The sequence below is a fragment of the Ixodes scapularis genome, unplaced genomic scaffold (genome assembly GCF_016920785.2).
Source record: "Ixodes scapularis isolate PalLabHiFi unplaced genomic scaffold, ASM1692078v2 PGA_scaffold1__304_contigs__length_218370807, whole genome shotgun sequence".
NCBI lineage: Eukaryota > Metazoa > Arthropoda > Arachnida > Ixodida > Ixodidae > Ixodes > Ixodes scapularis.
In genome coordinates this window covers 174,307,178-174,326,740 of record NW_024609846.1, presented here as the reverse complement: position 1 = coordinate 174,326,740, position 19,563 = coordinate 174,307,178, and positions in this window count along the sequence as shown.

Here is a 19,563-nt window from a genome sequence, read left to right as displayed (position 1 = left end):
TACTTCTCGGTGTCGCAAGGGCGTTCGTCGTACCTTTGGCGTGGGTCGTCCGGCTGGATCCCACGCAACCCCACTTGTCGGTACTATGTAGGGGCGTCGACGGTAAATGTGGTCGGCTTTCCCTTTGTGGTAGCATAGAGTGCGTCGGTCCGTTGTTGGCCACACGTCGGTTTTTCTCGGTGAGGGTGGCTCTGGGCGGACGTAGTGGACTTGTTGTTCTCGGCGTCAAGGATAGTGCGCCGTTCAATTTTCCAGTCGGGATGGCGCCTGGTATTGACGGGTAGCAGGCGAAGCTTGTCGGGCCATGGCAGTAGCTCAGCGTCGCCTACTCTGGCACCACCGCGGTGACGGGGACCTCTGGTTGGAGCGCACGATGAACCTCTCCGCGGACAACCTCGGCGATGGAGAGGGATGCTAAAGGACCACGGCAAGCAGCAAGTTTCTGATCTCCTCCCGGACGACGTCGCGGATCATCTGGAGCAGGATTTCAATACCGACACAGTCGACGTTAAAGCGAAATGTTGAGGAAGCGGAAACAGTCGATACGCCGGCGGGACTTAAATAATGACCAGCTCTTGCCGACAGCACTCAAGCGATGTTGATCGCCTGGGTGACAGAATCCTCACCGGTCGTCGGGTGGTTGCGGACAAGTCAGCCGAAGATTTTGCTCGCCACGCCTTTCACGAAAAAGCGCAACTTGTTATCTTTCGTGGCTTGCGAGTCGGCGCGAGCGCTTAGGCGTAGCACATCTTCAACGAAGACGGTTACGCTGTTGTTGGGGACTTGGTTTCTTGTTTGAAGCGGATCCACCGCCCGCTGTCGTCGCTGTTGGCGCATAAAAATTCGCTTCTACTCGGTCACACAGATGTTCCAATAAGCGAAGCCTCGTGGTTCTCCAACTAGTTATTCGGGGGGCCCTCCAGCGGAAAGTAGAGGTTCTGAAGGTACTACTCAGCAGTCCATTCGTTGTGGCGTGCCATGAGCTCCTATTGCTGGATCCAGTCCCCGAGATCCCCGTGCATCTCGCCGTGGAAGGGCGTAGGCGCACGAGGAGTGACTGGCAGGTAGACGATGGAGGGCGCGGTCGAAGCAGGCGGCGTCATCGTTTTATTATTTTTGGGTTTGGAATGGCGTGTCCTGCACCTCCACCAGAAATGTCACGAATGACATGAGCAGAAGCGGCCACAATCCCGTTTGGAACTGGAAGTTTAATAGGTCGAACTTGTGCCAACGAAATGGAGAACGAGCGTCGAGACAGCAGAAAAGCGGGCGGCGATCTGGCGGCGTAACAGCAAGCCAGAGCAAGACTGGCTTGAAACGATCAGGCGCAGCTCCTTTTCCAGTGTGAGCAGGAGTCTCGAAGCTTTGAGCGTCGAGCATTCGGGATGAAAATGAACAGGCACTTTCGAGAACAAAAAAGGGGGAGGAAATTAGAAAACTTACGTCCCGAGTAAGAATAAACACGAAGCTTCTAGAAGTCCCTGAACAAGCGTTGCTTGCTCGGTCCCGCGGGCGGCAGTATTACTTAATGTTTAGGTCATTTACTCTGCCTTCTTGGCTAATATATGTTAACCTGTGAAAAGTGAAAGACAATTTGCCTGCTGCGGCAGAGTGAAGTTTTCTTTATAATCCTCGCTGCTGCTACAGCCCAAGAATGGGAAATTGGGTGCTAATAGTATTATTTCTAAGAGCTGTTTATTGTGATTTTAATAACTAGAGACACAAACTGCTGTACGATTATTACACCTGCCCACTCTCTGGAGGCCGGTTGATGTCGGCAGCTCACTGGGCGGATGTTTTAAAAGTGGCTGTCCAGAACACTCAGAAATCATTACTTACAATGTGACGAAGTTTAACCATTACACGGATGTACTACTTCTTGTTTTTGTATTACTTCTATGGGGAACAGAGACATATTTCTGTCAAACAACTGGGAAAAATTAAACAAAAGTTAAAGAGGCGGCAGTATGGAAAAGAATTATCCTAACATATCCACGTGGAAAACAGCATTTGTGTTGTCACTGCCGACTTCTCCCGCTTGTGCAAGCCGCGCCTTTACACAGTAATGCCAGATGGGATGGTTATTTAGTATTTTCAAAATACAGTAAATAACCACGCTCAAAAATTATGGAATTACAAAGATATCCGAGCATTACCATACTGAAAGATGTCTCTCTGCTGTGATCGCCAGCCTCTTTTACACATCAGCCTACTCCACTCTGCTTCACAGCCCCACCATCGGCTATTTAAAACAAAATTAAACTTTTTTCATACCCCATTTATACAGGCTTCGAAACAAATCGCAGAAATATTTCGCCCGAGAACTCCCAACTTCTCTGTTGAGTCGGTTTCAATGACGTTTAAAAGTGACAAGTTTTTCATCCTCTTTTGTTTCCACAAATGTTTGATAAAGTGCACGTTATCCACGACTTCCAGCTAGTAATTCTTTATTAATCCATCGTTTACCGGCTTTCTTTTATGTCCTTAGCGATCTATATAAGAAATAACCTTTATAAGGTTTTTTTTTAAATATTTTTGTTTAAACAAGTTAAGCGCATTGTTTGCGTCTGTTTCTCGAAGGACATCGCTTCAGTCCGTGTAGTATAGTTGACGTCTAAAATCACTCAGTCCAGCTATCTGGCGTGATGTTTTGTAATTTTAGTAATGTCTGTTCTTTATAGCTTTTTACAATATGTTTCTTCGTGCAAAAGAAAATACCCAAGTGACCACTTATAGCAGTAATTATAACACCAGATTTAGCTTGTATCGCATCAAAACTCGTAATGCGCATATTAAGTACTGTATTACAGTCGCTAGCGATCCTGAAGGAAGATGACTGGTCTTGGAGCTATAATTCTTATTTACTGGACAAAGTTGATGAAACTATGCGACTTCGTTAAGTCTTTTGTGCTCATTTCAAATATCTTATGTTTTAATAACCAGACTATTTACTAAAACAATTAAAAAATACCATTCTTTAGGAACCAACAATAGGGAGAAAACTGTGTAACCAAATTATCGCAAATTCCTGAGCAATTGTGCTGCATACGTGACCCGTAGGCAACACAATTCGTCAAAGATCAAAGGTCACGGCTTCAGTGCCTTTCACGGAAACCCAAGGAACTACTCTAACATCGTTATAAATGTACTCCAAACATAGGACTATGTACTCCAAACATAAGAAATCCAACATCGGAAGTAATCGTCAGGCTTGATTATTGTTACTGATTCTAAAATACTTTAAAATGAAGTGTTCATTATGTTGCTATCGCGGAAAAAAGGCGCAAACTGCAAAATCATTTTCCTTTATCACCTGCTTTGCATTCTTACCTACATGTTGCAAAAACAATTAAAGTTCTAATTTCCCTCTGCGTTAGGAAATCCCTTTCAGAAACCTGCAAAAAAACAGTTGCATTCTACCACCATTTCAGTAGAAACGTTGATGCATATCCTGCCCGCATCAATATTTTGAATGGATGTTACGGTTCTAATATTGATCTATGATATTACAAACCTGGCAGAGCAGAAAAAAATCTATAGATTAAGAAAATGCCATCTTCAAGCCCCCCCCCCCCCCCCCCCCCCGCGAAGGAGACATTCCTTTATTAGGAACTTATTGAATGACAAGCATTTGTCATCGTGCTGTAGCTGCATGCATGCTTTGTTTTATTGTGATGCCCATCTCAGACTGGGCAGGCCATAAGCTGGTTGATGGCAAGTGTAAATTTTTTATTTAGTTTCTGATGCACTGCAGACGATAGTTCGTCCAAGCAGGAGGGCTAAAAAGTACACAAGTACGAAACAAAATAAGAGATAAACACAGTTGACACTTTTCAAGATCATGTAGAAATGCCCAGTGTTATATCACTATATACACTGAAAAGCAAATGCGATTTGTCACTGTACCACGACAGTGACTAGTTTAAAAGAAAAAATTAAGAAACAAGACGCACAGTCAAAAGCAAGAGCAGAGTAAATAGGCAAAAAATAAAAGGAACATCACAATAACTAAAAAATATCCCTAGTTTAGTGTTCAATTATGACATGAACATTTACAATGATACGCTCACCGCTGAGGGCAACCTAAAACGATGACATGGCTGAAAAACAAAACCCATAGAAGATTTTAAAGTTCGTTATCTAGCAATGAGGCGAAATTTGTAGATGAAATAAGATCACAAGGAAGATAGTTTCAATTATCGATTGTTAGGTTGAAGAGGAGTATTTAAGCAAACTGGTTTGTGCAAGGAAGGATATCAAAAATTGCTGATGATGGCGTCTAGCGCATCTTGTAAGAAGGAGTTGTAGATAGGTTTTAAATCAAGAAATAACTTTTGGTTATAAAAAATAATGAAGAAAGCTTAGACAAGCTATTTTACACATCTATTGTTCTTTTACACTAGCAAGGCATTTTCGTGATCTTGGTATGCTCTACTTTAGTGATAAACATTTTATTAGGGATTGTTCCAATATTGAACAGTTGTGCACCTATCGAATCAAATCAACCCAATTACCACAAAGTGGGCTCGAAAAGGGGGGGGGGGGCACAGGGGGTCCCAGTTGGGCAGCCTACCTGGGCAGCCTCGTGGTACCCACAAGGGGCAACTTGGACAGCTCACATGGACTCCCCTCGTGGGATCCCCCACTGGGTCTACTTGCCTAGTCCACAATGGGTCCCCTCTCGTGGGGTCCGCAGGCGGGCTAGGTGGGCAGTCCACATGGTCCCCTCTCGTGGGCCCACAGTGGTCCTACACGGACAGCTCACATAAGGGCACCTCTGGAACCTGATTTCGTTCGGCGTCCATAAAGAAATTCCTTCCGATGGGGGTATTGCAGTGCATACCTAGTTGAGCATGCCTCACTTTCCCCGTGTGCCTTCTGGAAATATTAACATTTTTTTAGGTAGATAAAACGTCTTGAGCAACACCATACACCTTTGGGTATTTAAACTGTACGAAATAGAACAAACAACAATGATGCGCACTTTGATATAAAATCCTTTAGGACAGGTAGTCGGGATGCAAACCCATCTTAGCCGTCTAAAGGCACCGAACTTTAGAACATATACGACATTCTGACGAGCGTGTTTTGAATTCACACTAGAATTCAATACACCGCATAAAAAATACTCCCCACGTAAAACGGCCGTCTCAACATGCATGCTGAGTAGCAAGCCATTTATAATGCTTAGCAAGCCTAACATTTATCACTCAAGCTTAAAATTGCAACCTCCGGTAATTTGGTAATAAATTAGGCCAATCTCCTAGGTGAAATCTCCAGAACGTGCAGTAAATATTCGCATAATTAGCGGAAATTGTCGTTCTGGAAGTTGCATAGGTAGTCTTAATTGGGAATACCCTCCCTTTGCCTTTGGAGCCCACATCTATGCTAACCTTGAACCCCTATAGCCGAGGTTTGACTAAAGGGGGCATTGCACGTGCGGCCTAAGTTGGGCATGTCCAGTCTTTGACAATGTGGAGGCCACATTATAGCTTACTTCGGCCGTGCGCAGCCGAGTTGTGGCCCACCGTGGCCTAACGTAGGCAGCCCAAGTTGGCCACGTCCACTTCGCCACCGTGGAGCACGCACCATTCCTAACGTGGCCCGCGCACAGGCTAGGTGGGACTCACGGTGGCTTTACATATGCAGCCCAAGTCGGCCATGCCCATGCTTTGTCAAGATTCACACCGTTGCTAACTCGATCGCCGCAGAGCCGAGGTTGGGCCCACGGGAGTTTTACATGGGTAGCCCAAGTCAGGCATGCCCACGCCTTTCCACCGTGGAGCCCGAACCATTGTTAACATGGCTCACGCACAGCCGAAGTGGGATCCACAAGGCTTTTAGTTATGCAGCCGAAATCGGGCATGTCCGCGCGTTGTCGTCGCGGAGCCCAAATCATTGTTAATTTGGCCTCTGCAGAGCCGAGGTGAGACCAACAGGGGTTTGACTTGGGCTGGCCAAGTCGCGCATTCTAAAGCTTCGCCACCGTAGAGCGCAAACCACTGCTAACGAGGCCCAAGCACAGGCTAAGAGGGGCGCACGAGAGTTTTACATGGGAAGCCCATGTTGGGCATACCCAAGATTTGCCACCTGGAGGCAACACCGTTGATAAGTTGGCGCCCGCAGAGCCTAAGTAGGACCCATGGGTTTTTATATGGGCATCCCACGTAGGTCATGCCCACGATTTTCCACCATGACGCCCCTATGTTTGTAAACTTGGGCCCCGCAAAGACTAGGTGAAAACCGCGGGTCTTTTACATAGGCAGCTCATCCCTGACATGCCCACGCTGAAGGATCTGCCGGATACAAGCTATCAGGAACGTATTTCGTTGTTCAATGGTATCTGGGCGTCATCTAAATTTCCGGCGGTTTGGCGATAGGCATGGGTGGTCCCCCCCTTCAAGAGCGTCAAACTATCAGGGTACTTGTAGTTGAATCGGCCCGTGTCCCTCGCATTATGCGTTGCCAAGCTCTTCGAGCGGCTGGTACACGCCCGCGTGATCTGGTGGCTGGAAGAACACCACCTCTTTCCGTTAACTATGACTGGGTTCCTGTCTCGTCTCTTTTCTCAAGACGGCATTCTGGATATTGTCATTGCAGTCCCAAATGGAGCACCTAAATGGGAGTCTACAGTGGCGGCGTTCTTTGACATCTAGGCCGCGTTCGACAATGTGGAACCGGCATCAGTTCAAGCTCAACTAACCTCCTGGGGTATCCCTGAAAGAGTTCAGGGCTTCCTCGAGATTTTTTCTCGAATAGTTCGATCGAAGTAAAACTGAGCAGCGCACTCAGCAAATCATGTCGTGTGAACCGCGGTCTACCTCAGGGCAGCTTCCTGTCCCCTCTACTTTTAAACTTCGCTAATGCAGGTCTCGCAGCCACTATTCACGACACAAGTATTCCGGTCGAAATCTCCATGCACGCGCACAACTTGTGCATCTGGGTCTCCGGCTTCCGACACCCTACCTTAAGGGTAATTATGCAATCTTTCATCAACATTATGAAGGCTTTCTTCAAGGGCCAAAGTCTTTTGATTTCCGCCAGAAGTGTGCTGCCATTGTCTTCCCACGAAAGAATCGCCAGTTGCGGGAAACTAAGCTCCAACACGACCCCTAGCCCCTGCGCCTTGTATGAAAGCAACGCTTTCTCAGCATTGCACTTCATAATCGCTGCAAGGGGCGTCACCCGGTGAAGGCCGTCACGGCTTCCACCGTCTCTTCCCAGAACGCTGTGCGATGGGTTGGAAGACAGAACTGGGGCAACTCTCCCCGAGCCATGCTGACCCTTCACTCTTCATTGGTGGCGAACCGATTCCTGTGCATTTTACTTTACATGCACGTTCTTCCCAGCCAGGCTGAAAGGCTGGAACGGCTGCACCGTGCACGCCTGCGAACCTCACTAGGCGTCTCAGAAGCGCAAGCAAAGAGAGGGTGTAGGAGGAGGCCTTGTCACTGACTTTGCATCTTCAAGCCTCCCAACCCTTTGCCGCTAAAACTAATGCAGTCCTATTTCAATGACCGGGATCATATGTTCGAATATCACGAGAATTTTATTTTGGGTCATGCACAATAAAATGTTTGTAACATTAAGACTCTCGGTGTTATGTTTTCTAGTCATATGTCATAGAATAATCACGTAACACACATTCATGAAAAAACTTTGTAACGTTGTCGGGATTATGAACAAATACAGGCATATACTCCCAGTAAACATCAAAAAATTAATTTAGAATTCCATTTTTTTATACCGCAATGTGCTATTCCCATTTAGTATAAGGAATAACTGCTAAGTGGAATTTAGACAAATTGCGTCTTTGACAGAAAAAGGCTGTTAGAATCAGTAAGCATGTACCTCTTGATTATCACTCTCTTCCTCATTTTGAAAAACATAAAATCATTGATATATATAATATATATTCCTCCAAATTGATTTTAAATTATCAATAGTGTGTAAGAAAATTATTAACAATCTTACACCTCGCTAAACCAGAAAAAAAAAAAGAGTGTCCATTGACACGCCCTGCAGCGCGTGTGGGGAACGGACGTGCCCTTCCGTCTTCCCCGGGACAGGAGCGATGTTCAACGGAGCGGCTGCCCTCGCCACGGCGGCCGACCAGGCCTCCGCGGACTACCGAATGATCATGCCTATGCTACCGAGTGGAAAGAGTCTGGCGGAGACGGTGTTTCTACACGGGGACCCTCAAGGTAGGCCTTATCGCACGCAGGACTTCGCCAAAGCGCTTGAGGAAACTGTCGGCATGAAGCACGTGGTTGGACTGGGAGCTTTCCAGTTCAACCACGTGTGGGTCTGCACGCTGGACTCCACTGACAGTAAGGAACGCCTCGTCGCTCTGAAGGAGATTGCGGCGAAAGGAAAACGATGCATTGTCATTGACCCCAACTTAAAAGAAGCCGTGGTACGAGTCAACTGGCTCCCCACGTTCGTAACCGATGAAGAGGTGTCCAAGGCCCTCGTGGAGTAGGGAAACGTGACGAAAATTTGCAGGGAAAAATGGAAGTCTCCAAGTGGAGAATACGAAGTCGAAACGACGACAAGGTTTGTCACAATCACGATGAAGGAGGGAAAAGGAAAGGAAGACCTAACACATCAGTGGAAAGTGGCTGGATATCCTTTTATATGTCCCAGGCCGACCGCCGATGTGTCTCCGCTGCGGCCAACTAGGGCACATGCGAAGGCAATGTCGGGCGTCCTGGTGCCGTCATTGCAGAAGTTACGGCCACTTGGAATCGGAGTGTGTGCCCACGTACGCCGCCAAGACCAAGTGCCAGGCGAGCATACCGCTAGAAAGCGACCTCCTGGATGACGGGGAATGTACCGGAAGCGGATCGAACGGCACGGAGGAGGCGGGACGAGCGGATGCACCCGTCTCTAACCAAACGGAGGCGGCAACACCCAAAGAAAGCAGTGAAGAGGGATCGGAGCCCGTAGAGGAAGAACAGGGCCATGGACGTTGCACGCGCCCCAAAGGACGCAGCCCCACCGCAGCGGCTGACCAACCCGCCAGCGCCGGCAGCCGCTCCGGGGAAACCGCGCCCACAAGAACAAGGGGCTAGCTCCAAGGGGACAAGCAAGGTCACACGCCAAAGTGCGCGGCGAAAGCCAAGAACGGCCGAGCAGTTTTCCCCGCTAGATGCACATCCCGGGGGATGGGGTGAATCATCGGAGAACGCCGTCCCCCTGCACGGGGATTAGGAGAGCATCCCGGGAGCCGTTTCGGCGCCAACTTGACTGATTAGCGCCGCCGTTTTTTGAGGTAGGAATCTTCTCTCAATGCGACCTCTCAAACCTTTCAAGTGTGCAACGCTTTATTTATTTTTTTTTTTGGGGGGGGGGGGGGGGTGGTAGGGGGGAGAAAACGCAAGTACGCTGCACATGAACTTTTTAGAAAATAATGTGCCATGAACGACGATTAGTGCTATTATTTGCAAACTGACGTTGACCAGCTTGTGTCTGGACTCCCACCTGCTTTTCTGAAATGTATTCATTTAAATACGAGGTCTGTAATGAACAAGGTCATTTGTTTGGAAGAATTCTTTACTGAATTTTCATTTAAACTTTCTGCCATTATGTTAACTGAGACTTGGAGCACGAGTGAACATGATGTGCTCAGGTTACCAAACTATACGACTTACTACTTAAACCGATCCAATGGACGAGGTGGTGGAATGACGTTACTGCTCTGCGGCAATGCTGAATGTCAGTTACTTGATTGTTACAGTTTGATTACTCCTGACTATGAGATACTCTCATTGTGTTCAAATAAGACAGTATATTCTGTTTGTTTCCGGCCACCTAATGGAGACATCTCGATATTTTTAAAATTCTACGATCAATTTCTGGCCTTCGTTGGTGAAAACAAAAAGACATTAATTGCTGGAGGAGATTTCAACATCGATATGAGTAACAATAGCCAATCTGCTAGGAATTTTAACACAGCAATAACATCTATTGGTTTTGTCAACATGATTAATGTTCCCACTAGAGTCACAGCCGAATGCCCATCCGTCCTTGATCTGTTTATTACAAATTCATTGCAGTCGTACACTAAGGCTGGAGTTATAGCCTGCTCCTTTGTGTGGAAAGAACTCAACTAGCAGCTAACAAAGGCCCTAAAATTCTATACCAATCAATTACGGAGAAAGCCTTTGAATGTTCCCGCGTTGCATTGCTGCGGGAAAATTTGAACAGAACAGATACATTGAGTGAGGCGAATGATGCTTACGATAAGTTTATTGACATATTCAAAAAGCTATATACCGACCACTTCCCTATTAAAGAACGTAAACACAGTCGAAAAACAAGGAAGCCGTGGATTACACCAGAGCTGCGTAAAGAAATGAAAATTAGAGACAAGCTATAGAGATGCTTCCTGAATACTCGTGCACCTGATGATTTGAAGACGTTTAAACAGTACCGAAATAAATTGACAAAGAAGCTGCGATCTGCGCGGACAGAATACCACTCCTCTGCTTTAAGCGATAAAAACAATCGCCCATGACGTGTTATGGTCCAGACTAAACGAACTATTAAATCGTGGTTCTCCGCATGCTCCTATCTCGAAACTACGAGAGAATGGAAGGGAATTGTCTGGAGCCGAATTAGCTGACGCTTTTAATGATTTCTTCGCAAACCTGACTACAGGTGGTAACTCGTCGGCTGCTCTCGAATATGTGAGCATTCGAAATGACAAATCAATGTTTCTACAACCGGTGTCCGCGCCTGAGGTGATATCAGTAATCAAAAGTCTAAATAATAGCAGTAGTTGTGATATTGATGGTCTCCAGATACGGCCTGTAAGCATGTAGCTGATATAATCGCGCCTATCCTCACTGATATATTTAACACCTGTTTAGAGACAGCTGTCTTCCCATCAAATATGCAAAAAGCAAAAATTACAGTACTTTACAAAAAGGGAGATAAAAATGACCTGGGAAATTATAGGCCAATTTCCATCCTGCCAGTTTTATCAAAGGTATTTGAAAAAAACTTTTGCACTCGAGACTTTCGGGATTCATTGATAAGTATAACTTGTTGACGCCACACCAATTCGGCTTTTGTAAAAACAGATCAAGTGAACTAGCATTACTTGAACAAAAAGAATATATACTCACACAATTTGAAAACAAAGCCATCGTTCTTGGTGTATTTGTAGATTTTTCAAAGGCTTTTGACTTAGTAAATCATGACATTTTGCTTGAAAAGCTGAACTGCTACGGTATCCGAGTACGGGTTTTATGGCTTCTAAAATCTTATTTATCTAATCGAAAACAGGTTGTCCAGATTAACAATATGCGCTCAAAGGCGCAACCAGTACTTTGTGGTATGCCACAGGGCAGCATATTAGGGCTACTACTCTTCAACGTTTATCTTAACGATATTGTAAATATTAGCCCCACAGACAAATTTATAGTATATGCGGATGACACTAGCATATTTTTATTTGGCTGTGACATTCATGAACTTATTGATCGATGTAATAATACCATGAAAAGATTTGAGAACTGGTCGGCAGCTAATGCTATACAAGTAAATGAAAGAAAAACAAAGGCGGTTATATTCAGACCCAAAAACAAGCCCGTTCCTACACATCCAGAAATCTTCCTTAATTCACGTCGTATAGAAGAGGTAGGTAATTTCAGGTGTCTCGGTATCATATTTTCCGCCGACATGCTATGGGACGCTCATGTAAACTACTTGTTAACAAAAATAGCGCAGATTACTGGCATAATTGGACGCATTCGATACCTCTTTCCCGCACACGTTAAATTACTTCTTTATAATTCACTGTTTTACTCACACTTAAACTATTGTCAACTAGTGTGGGGGACAACTACATCTTCAAACCTACAGTGTATTCATTTATAACAAAAGAAATATGTTCGCCCCATCTATAACGCCCCTTATGGAACACCAAGTTCAATTTTCTTTCGTTGTTCTCGCGTTATCAGGGCACACAACCTATACAGATATCGTTTGAGTGCTCGCCATAAATTAGAAACACAAAGAAATATAACTAATATACGCAATCTTTCTCAACTGCAAATAAAAACCCCTAGTTTCTGTACAAGACACAAAGAGAGTTGGGTAGTCCCTACAACTCGACTAAACTCCGGAAAAGAATGTCTCCGTTATCTTTTACCATCCCTTTTAAACAACAATCACCACGTTCACTTTGATCTGTACACTTGCAGATATATAGTAAACTTCGCGGAATGTACGAAGCAAAAAAACACACATATGTATGTCTGTGTGTATGTGTGTATATATATGTGCGTCTATGGTTATGTGTATGTACGTGTGTATAATGTGTGTGTGTTTGTATGCATGTGCATGTGTATGTGCATATATATATATGTGTGTTTATATATGGTGTATGTATGCATGTATATATATGTATATCGGGTGTTTCTGCGAAGACTTTCAAAAATCCTAAAAATTAAAGCGTCAAAAAAAGAAAAAACTTTCTTCGGGAACAAACTACCAGCCACGGCGGACGTCAGGAATTGCCAAAAACAGTAATTAGCCAAATAATTAATTAAAATTTGTTAATTAACTTTTTAATTAGGGGAAATAGACATATGATTCTAATTAGAAAGTTGCTGAACGTTATCGAAAACCACTAAATCAGTCATTTTCAAAAAGACTTTCGGCGCGTGAGAAGCGTAGTATTGTACTAAAGTTACCACTCGTGGAGCAGGTACAAGGCTGGGGCGAGATAAGAGACGGAAAAATCGCGCGGGCGCCTTATCGCAACCGCTAGCTTTGTACCTGCTCAAAGAGCGGTAACTTTAGTGCACTACTACGCTTCTCACGCGCTCAAAGTCTTTCTGAAAACGACTGATTTAGTGGTTTTCAATAACGCTCAGCAACTTTCTAATTGAAACTATATGTCTATTTCCCCTAATTAAAAAGTTAATTAACAAATTTTAATTAATTAGCTGGCTAATTAGTATGTTTTTGGCAATCCCTGACGTCCGCCGTGGCTTGTAGTTTGTTCCCGAAGACAATTTCTTCTTCTTTCAAGCGCCCTAATTTTTAGGATTTCTGAAAGTCTTCGCAAAAACACCCGGTATATATATATATATATATATATATATATATATATATTGTGTTGAAGCATCTGAGAATATTTGGATAGTTTTCCCTTGTGTACAACTTCCCGATTTCTTTTATAGGCCAGTGTTATTCTTTTTTGATGTATTGCTGATAGTTGTCTGTTGTTCATTGTTATGATGAAAGTACCTTGTATTATTATATAATTTCTTGTGTTCTTTTAAATTTCTTTCTCGCCACTGTATGTACCTGAGGGGGGCTGAGGACCAGTCAAGCTGCTTGGACAGCTTTTTTCCTCAATGACCCACCATGCTTATACATGGTAAATAAAGCTATTATTATTATTATTATCGCGTCATTGGCCCCTCTGGCGTGTTCCTACATTTAGAACAAATTTCGGCACTCAGAGCTACCGCTACCAATTACCGTTATTGTTAAACTTGCTTTTTTTCTCGCGACGTTGAGAGATACTTTGTAAACAATCGTACCATACAAGAAATTTTGTAATATAAAATCATTATTTACTTTTCTGAAAGATCTAAATTTGTATATTTAGGTGTGTTTATATATTTTGTTGCGTGATTGTTAAATACTGTTTTTTTATTCATGTCAGTACCGCTGCAGCCTTGTATTAGGGCGCTGGGACCCGTCAAGCTGCAAACCTGCAGTTTTCTTTCAGTGCCCTTGTCACGAATGTATTTTTTTTTTTGGCAGAAAATAAACTGATTTTATTTGCTCCGCCGAGGAAAGCCCTACCCGGGCCAGGCCCTCATCATGAGTCTCAAGACCTGCATTCAGTCCAAACCCAGCTGCGCCGCAAATACCCTTCTCGGATTTGCATGGGAACTTCCTTAGTTATCCAAACCTGACGGCACGACATCCCACTGAGGGGCAGACCTGCATTCAGCAGAATTCCTACCCGGCGTTCGACAGAAGGCTAACACGACCTATCTCGATCTCAAGGCAGCTGCTGAAGAGCAACTGGCAGCAAGGTACCCTCGGCACCTTCACATATACACAGACGAATCTATGAACAGGGTTCGGAAAAGCAGCGCGGCAGCCTTTCACATCCCTGCCTTACAAAGGGACTCGAGTGCCCGCACTACCCACATGGTCATACTCGACAGCCCAACTTATGGCGATAAAGGGAAACCCTGACTGGGACGCAGTCCTTGCCTCCACAGCCAATCGTTGTCATGACGGACTCCCGTGAACGCATTCGGCGTATACACAAGCCTGGCTCATGCCCCACTACATACGAGGTGGGACGGGCAGCCCGCCATCTCGAACATAGCCTCACGTGCTCACGACCTCACTCCTACGCTCGGTGGACCTTTTGATCCCAAACGCTATCAGCAATTTTTGAATAACCGGAGACAAGGGACGAAAAATGGGACAAAACACGGAAGGTTTTGTGTCTTGTCCCCCTTTTCGTACGTCGTCTCCGGTTTTTCAAAAACGTGTAACATAACAAGCTCGGCTGTCTACTCACTCTGTCTTCAAGCTATCAGCAAACCGCCTGGGCCTTCTTCTCTGATTTCATTCTCTGGGGCGGCTCAAAGCGATCACCTTGCCTGACTCTTCAGGGGTTAAGAATGTCCGACGCGACGCTGCTCCTTTGACTCGGGACAGGGAGCGCATACACCGGGAGGCTCCTCCACCGGTTTGAACATAGGGACACTCCTCTCTGCCAATGGTGTTCGGCCACCGAGGACGATGCCCATATAGTTTGGGGGCGCCCTCTAAACAATCGCGTTTCTTTCCGCCCTGTCCTTAGAGCACATCAGACCAACGGCAGCATAGGACGTGGTTTGCCCTGAAGGTCCCAGGCATAGAAGACGGATAATACAGTCCCTCCTACTGCGTTTCCTATAAGAGACTGGCCTCGCCAAGCACCTATGACGTCCCATCCTGTTCTTGCGCTAAGTCCCATCAGTCCACCCCTGGCTCGCCGTCACGCTGATTGAAACATGAACGCTACTGGCTTCTTTTGCCCCCTGAGTTACCCTAAACCTTATTGTTTTTCCCCTCCTTTCGCCCAGGTCGGACGAACGCTTGCACCTTCGGCAAAGCTAACACTGCCCTCCCCACCTCACGACCCCCCCCCCCCCCCCCCCCCACCGCCTCCCCCGTAGAAGTCAGTCACGCAATAGCGGTTGAAACCGCTATTGCGTGAAACCGACATTGCGTGAAACCGACATCGACACCTGCGAGAAAAGTTCGTCTTTTTTTGTTTTTTTGTTTTTTTTTCTCGCAAGCACGTTTAATTAAACGATGAGTTATTTTCGTTAACCCTTGTTCTCTCGCCAATCATTAGGGTTCAAAATGCCTAAGAATTCGGGATCTTATAAACAGGCTATTTTTTGCCGTAACAAGCTCAATAATTTACAGAAAAGGTCCTACAAATACGCGGTCCTAATCTTGCGGGCCCTGAGAAAATACACAAAACCCAACAAGAAGAAATAATGAAAATTACTTCAGCGCGAAACACATGTACGACGAAACCGTCCGATCCGACGTGCGGACTGCCGGAATGACCTTGAGGGGAGAGGGTTTTCGTAGCATCGGAGAGCGTTGAAAACACTCGCCTCCGACCGTCGTATTGCGCGGTCGGACGTCGGATCGGACGGTTTCGTCGTACATGTGTTTCGCGCTACCATGGAAGTATTGTGTTCGTTGAGAAAAAAGGCTAACTTCTTTTGACACAATTTCGTCTTATTAAACGACCAGTTTCTTTCGTTATCCAATTTTTCCTCGCCACTCATTCGTTACCTCTTTGTTGGGTCCAACGGGTGAAAAAATTTAGGCTATTTTAAACACGATAATTTTTTCCCGTAACAGGCTCAAACGTTTAGAGAGAAACTCCATCAATACGAGCTTATAGTCTCGCGGGCCCTATGGAAAAATACAGAACATCCAGCAACGAGAAATAATTAAAATAACTTCATTTATCATGTAAGTATTCTGTTAGAACTCTTCAAACAGCTTGACAAAGCAAGTGGGTGTGGATGCCGACTACAGACATCCGGGTTTGCTTGCGTGTGCAACGTTACATCAAGCAAGATAAGAACAATGCAGTTGCAATAAAACGTAAACAAGGACCTAAACAAAATTGAAGGTGAGGCCGACAGACGAAAACATTGGCTGCAGAAACCCCTATTGTTTATTTGTTTACGAATTCTAATAGCATTCGTCGTAAGACTTACCACGCCTCGAACATGCGGACCTTTGACGCCTGGGAGGACGTCTAAGCCAAGCTGCTTAGGAAGAGCAGCTTTAATTGCTGCACCCTTATCGCCTTTATTTGCGTATTTGTTACGCAGCTGCCAAAAATCGAAATCTGAAACAATGCTAAGAAAGACGCAAACTTCTTCGGAAGGCGCAAATTAATTTACGGCTGTTTGACCTGAGCCTTAATCCTTCTACGACTTTTATCGAACTTTTTAACGAAATTTTATACTTGTTTGGTGTTCCTGCAGTATGGGCTGCACGTTTTAGGGTCCGCCTAATTTATTTATGGTTGCGAAAGCAGATCATTGATGATAACGTAGGATGTTTCAGCATCAAATGTGGTATATAAAAACAACCATAAATCCAAATGTGTATAATTCAATATAAACAGCAAGAGCAGGACACACTCCAGTTTTTTTTTTTTTTTTTTCAGTGTCATAGGAAAACGAGAATACTTAGTGATTGAGTGAATAGAAGGAAGATGAGGGAAAGATGGAGACGTTTTCCATGGACCAGTTGTCCTCGCTGGCCACTCTGTATTGGAGTAGAGGAACAGGAATTTAAACAAGAAAAAGAAAAGGATGAAAAAAAAAAAAAACTGAAAGCATGTCGGCGACGACGAGTGCAGCGTCATGAGAATACAAGAGTTCGAATTTCACTTCTGGACACTCTTGGAGGGCTGGTGTTCAAAGCCGTCAATTGAGTCCAGAACCCCTTGGAGCCTTCGCAGCATTGGCATTAAAAAAAAATCAAGTTGCTGCGTCACAACCACTGACACATTGACACTTCTTACTCAGCAGCCAAGAACGGAAACACAAAGCAACTTACAAGCCTTTAGCGCAACCCCTATATTGTGGGAATTTCACCGACTTGCTTTTGATGAACACTAAAGTAAAAGCAATATTGCGAGCACCGGGAATCTAGGGCTCTTCGAGAAGCCGTACGTCACGTCCGAAGTTTGTCGCTTATGCACCCTGTCACGTATTTTCGCCTGGCTGCATTCACGAATCCGTTGCATAAAGCGAACAAAATGCCGCTACATGGGCAGCGCGCACAAGATTTTCACCATTGAAAGCTCATATCTTACACTCTTAAATCATTCAAGTTGTTGTACCGTACGTGTGTTGAAGATGGTGTGCCTCAATGTCTTTCCCTTTAGGCTGAATATATTGTTTGTTCTACCCGAGGCCTACATAAGCGTGTTCACGGGTAAAATCCAGGGAAATAAATGCGTCAAGAAAGTGAGGGAGGGGAGAATAGGAGTGCAACGCGGCGATGTCAAAATGCCGAGCATGGTTGGAATGATTAATGGATAGACGTATAAGTGGCTGCTCTTCTCTACACTTCACTCGTCGAACCCCAAAGGACTTAATTTTGATTTTTTCAAAGATGCATTGCGATGCTACTTCAGATTTCGCAGATTGCCCATTCTTGTCATTGATGTAGAAAAGTATGAAGTGTCTAGCGTTAAGTTCGACGTAACCCAAGTTACGTCCAAATCTCCGCCTTCCTTAGGTTCACGAGGGAGAGAGAGGAGGGCGGGGGGGGGGGGGGGGGGGGAGGAGGGTTAGGTATACGCGTTTCAGTGCTCCGTCCGGACGTAACGCTGGCCACAGCGAAAAAATATAAACCCAGAAAAAACTGTGAGTGCGCAGGCGAGCTGGTGGGAGTTAATCACGATGTAGAATAGCCGAGACTGGTAAAAGCTGGAAAACTTGGTCGAAGAAAAAAAAACGGAAAAAGGACCTCCTAAGACCTAAGGTGCGTTACGTTGCACTTTCACGAATCAAATCAAAAGATGAACGTAAAACTGAAGATAAAACTTGAATGAGGCGAACTTGTGACTAACATATAAAGGGTGACACCAGTCACAAGGCAAAGCAAATAGATGACTGATATAGATTTACGGAGAATAAATACGAACACTGCCAATATATTACAGGAATAAAAAAGCGCGATACATTTTAAAGCCGCCATTAAGCACGCTGCCATCAGAATCTCAGCGAGCTGGCTGTTTGGGAAACAAACTGGGGGGATCGGTGGCCGAGTGGTCTAGCGCACACCAGCTCGGAGCACGTGGAGCGAAAGCTCGCGCTGCAGAACCCAGGGATCCTGGGTTCGAGCCCCACCCCTGCCCGTTTCGATCTGGATGAGCATCGTACCGGCGTGCGGTCGTGTATCACTACTGCGTGATGCACGTTAAAGACCCCAGGCTAGCGGCTGTACCGCACTGGCTAAATTGCTCATCTACAGCTGGGAGACTCGTCGCCCCTGTGAGGCAGACCAAGTTCTAGGCTGTATAAACACACACACAACCCGATTTGTTTTGGGAAACAAACTTCTGCCACGATGTCATGTTCGTATTCAAGGTTACTTGTTTGTGCTGCCACTTCTTCCGCCGTGTTCCTTTGTTGCGTTTTCAGTCGTAACAGTGGGTTTGTAAGTGCACCTTAGCGATCATGCACGAAGATTTTTGACTTCCTTGTAGGGCCGAAGGCGGCATTGAATGGCGCAACAGTTCAGTCCGTTCCTACTCAGCGCGAGCTTACGATTAGCATTGCACACCACCAAGATTGTAGTTCTTCTTAGAATATACCCGTGGGCTTCTGAGGATCCTGAGTTCATCGCGGATAGCTTGCTTTTCGGACGCCAACCTGATTTATGAATATGTTTTGACCTTTCCTACATATGTTTGCTATAGACGAAGCAAAGCAGTAAAACAGTCACGGTATCTTACCCGACTGATCGGAACTGCTCTTGCGACTAAGCCAGTCGCACTCTTTGTGTTGCCGCGGTACGCCCTCTATGTCACAGGGGAGGCATGCAGCTGATAACAAGTGTTCCCATCATGCTCGAGCTGGTAGTTTCGGATTTGCCGTAAACCCCTGTAACAAAGCTGTGAGATAAAATTTCTACAAAACCAAAGAAGACATCTAAAAAAATTACCCCTCTCAATTCAAGCATACTTTCTTTACTAAAAACATTCGTAGCCCTAAAATTGAGAAAATGTACCGGAGTTACTTTTTAAAGAGAATGGTAGAACGCGTCATGCGTCGGTGGCGGAAACACGACTGCCCCGAAGCAGCGCGGTACCGCTGCTCTTACACACGCGGTACGTTCAAGAATGTTCTCAACCAAAGCACACGTGTGCAGATGAAAGTTGCTTCAAACTTTTCAGTACATTAATAAACGAAAATTGTTACAGCTTCAAACATTCAACCAAACGCTTAAAAATGCGGTATCTTCTCAGGAATATCG